The sequence below is a fragment of the Cololabis saira genome, unplaced genomic scaffold (assembly GCF_033807715.1).
Source record: "Cololabis saira isolate AMF1-May2022 unplaced genomic scaffold, fColSai1.1 scf052, whole genome shotgun sequence".
In the NCBI taxonomy this organism is placed as follows: Eukaryota; Metazoa; Chordata; class Actinopteri; order Beloniformes; family Belonidae; genus Cololabis; species Cololabis saira.
Window position 1 is genome coordinate 125,001 of NW_026906216.1, and position 2,500 is coordinate 127,500.

General features: G+C 45.9%; 8 non-coding genes across 8 annotated transcripts; all 8 read left to right on the top strand.

Annotated features, from left to right (window-relative positions):
- Nucleotides 1-19: 19 nt before the first annotated feature.
- LOC133435368 (5S ribosomal RNA) lies at nucleotides 20-138 on the top strand. Its single transcript, XR_009779224.1, has one exon. It is a non-coding gene; the product is annotated as a 5S ribosomal RNA (ribosomal RNA).
- A 199-nt stretch (nucleotides 139-337) lies between these two features.
- LOC133435381 (5S ribosomal RNA) lies at nucleotides 338-456 on the top strand. The gene has a single exon (XR_009779237.1). It is a non-coding gene; the product is annotated as a 5S ribosomal RNA (ribosomal RNA).
- Nucleotides 457-673: 217 nt separating this feature from the next.
- LOC133435117 (5S ribosomal RNA) lies at nucleotides 674-792 on the top strand. The gene has a single exon (XR_009778982.1). It is a non-coding gene; the product is annotated as a 5S ribosomal RNA (ribosomal RNA).
- A 216-nt stretch (nucleotides 793-1,008) lies between these two features.
- LOC133434839 (5S ribosomal RNA) lies at nucleotides 1,009-1,127 on the top strand. Its single transcript, XR_009778752.1, has one exon. It is a non-coding gene; the product is annotated as a 5S ribosomal RNA (ribosomal RNA).
- A 199-nt stretch (nucleotides 1,128-1,326) lies between these two features.
- Nucleotides 1,327-1,445, top strand: LOC133435382 (5S ribosomal RNA). The gene has a single exon (XR_009779238.1). It is a non-coding gene; the product is annotated as a 5S ribosomal RNA (ribosomal RNA).
- A 217-nt stretch (nucleotides 1,446-1,662) lies between these two features.
- Nucleotides 1,663-1,781, top strand: LOC133435118 (5S ribosomal RNA). The gene has a single exon (XR_009778983.1). It is a non-coding gene; the product is annotated as a 5S ribosomal RNA (ribosomal RNA).
- Nucleotides 1,782-1,997: 216 nt separating this feature from the next.
- LOC133434947 (5S ribosomal RNA) lies at nucleotides 1,998-2,116 on the top strand. Its single transcript, XR_009778821.1, has one exon. It is a non-coding gene; the product is annotated as a 5S ribosomal RNA (ribosomal RNA).
- Nucleotides 2,117-2,315: 199 nt separating this feature from the next.
- LOC133435434 (5S ribosomal RNA) lies at nucleotides 2,316-2,434 on the top strand. Its single transcript, XR_009779288.1, has one exon. It is a non-coding gene; the product is annotated as a 5S ribosomal RNA (ribosomal RNA).
- The last annotated feature ends 66 nt before the right edge of the window (nucleotides 2,435-2,500 follow it).

The window sequence follows — 2,500 nt, forward strand, 5'->3', positions numbered from 1 at the left end:
ATTTCAAGCTGCAGCTTCAGCTTACGGCCATACCAGCCTGGATGCGCCCGATCTCGTCTGATCTCGGAAGCTAAGCAGGGTCGGCCCTGGTTAGTACTTGGATGGGAGACCGCCTAGGAATACCAGGTGCTGTAAGCTTTTTCAACCAGCAGAGAGTGCTCTCGCTTAATCTACCCACACATATTTCAACGTGGTAACAGCGACAGCTCACGTCCTAAAGTGTTTTGCACATGGTTAAGGCACTTTAACTCCAACAAATAAAACCAACAAATCAATGACTTATATTCTATGACTTATCTTCAACTCCATATAAGAGGTATTTCAAGCTGCAGCTTCTGCTTACGGCCATACCAGCCTGGATGCGCCCGATCTCGTCTGATCTCGGGAGCTAAGCAGGGTCAGGCCTGGTTAGTACTTGGATGGGAGACCGCCTGGGAATACCAGGTGCTGTAAGCTTTTTCAACCAGCAGAGAACGCTCTCGCTTAATCTACCCACACATATTTCAACGTGGTAACAGCGACAGCTCACGTCCTAAAGTGTTTTGCACATAGTTAAGAAACCTTAACTCCAACAAATAAGCGCTTCTAAATTATTATCACCAACAAATCAATGACATATATCCTATGACTTATCTTCAACTCCATATAAGAAGTATTTCAAGCTGCAGCTTCTGCTTACGGCCATACCAGCCTGGATGCGCCTGATCTCGTCTGATCTCGGAAGCTAAGCAGGGTCGGGCCTGGTTAGTACTTGGATGGGAGACCGCCTGGGAATACCAGGTGCTGTAAGCTTTTTCAACCAGCAGAGAGCGCTCTCGCTTAATCTACCCACACATATTTCAACGTGGTAACAGCGACAGCTCACGTCCTAAAGTGTTTTGCACATGGTTAAGGCACTTTAACTCCAACAAATAAGCGCTTCTAAATTATTATCACCAACAAATCAATGACTTGTATTATATACTTATCTTCAACTCCATATAAGAAGTATTTCAAGCTGCAGCTTCAGCTTACGGCCATACCAGCCTGGATGCGCCCGATCTCATCTGATCTCGGAAGCTAAGCAGGGTCGGGCCTGGTTAGTACTTGGATGGGAGACCGCCTGGGAATACCAGGTGCTGTAAGCTTTTTCAACCAGCAGAGAGTGCTCTCGCTTAATCTACCCACACATATTTCAACGTGGTAACAGCGACAGCTCACGTCCTAAAGTGTTTTGCACATGGTTAAGGCACTTTAACTCCAACAAATAAAACCAACAAATCAATGACTTATATTCTATGACTTATCTTCAACTCCATATAAGAGGTATTTCAAGCTGCAGCTTCTGCTTACGGCCATACCAGCCTGGATGCGCCCGATCTCGTCTGATCTCGGGAGCTAAGCAGGGTCAGGCCTGGTTAGTACTTGGATGGGAGACCGCCTGGGAATACCAGGTGCTGTAAGCTTTTTCAACCAGCAGAGAACGCTCTCGCTTAATCTACCCACACATATTTCAACGTGGTAACAGCGACAGCTCACGTCCTAAAGTGTTTTGCACATAGTTAAGAAACCTTAACTCCAACAAATAAGCGCTTCTAAATTATTATCACCAACAAATCAATGACATATATCCTATGACTTATCTTCAACTCCATATAAGAAGTATTTCAAGCTGCAGCTTCTGCTTACGGCCATACCAGCCTGGATGCGCCTGATCTCGTCTGATCTCGGAAGCTAAGCAGGGTCGGGCCTGGTTAGTACTTGGATGGGAGACCGCCTGGGAATACCAGGTGCTGTAAGCTTTTTCAACCAGCAGAGAGCGCTCTCGCTTAATCTACCCACACATATTTCAACGTGGTAACAGCGACAGCTCACGTCCTAAAGTGTTTTGCACATGGTTAAGGCACTTTAACTCCAACAAATAAGCGCTTCTAAATTATTATCACCAACAAATCAATGACTTGTATTATATACTTATCTTCAACTCCATATAAGAAGTATTTCAAGCTGCAGCTTCAGCTTACGGCCATACCAGCCTGGATGCGCCCGATCTCATCTGATCTCGGAAGCTAAGCAGGGTCGGGCCTGGTTAGTACTTGGATGGGAGACCGCCTGGGAATACCAGGTGCTGTAAGCTTTTTCAACCAGCAGAGAACGGTCTCGCTTAATCTAGCCACACATATTTCAACGTGGTAACAGCGACAGCTCACGTCCTAAAGTGTTTTGCACATGGTTAAGGCACTTTAACTCCAACAAATAAAACCAACAAATCAATGACTTATATTCTATGACTTATCTTCAACTCCATATAAGAGGTATTTCAAGCAGGAGCTTCTGCTTACGGCCATACCAGCCTGGATGCGCCCAATCTCGTCTGATCTCGGAAGCTAAGCAGGGTCGGGCCTGGTTAGTACTTGAATGGGAGACCGCCTGGGAATACCAGGTGCTGTAAGTTTTTTCAACCAGCAGAGAGCGCTCTCGCTTAATCTACCCACACATATTTCAACGTGGTAAAAGCGAC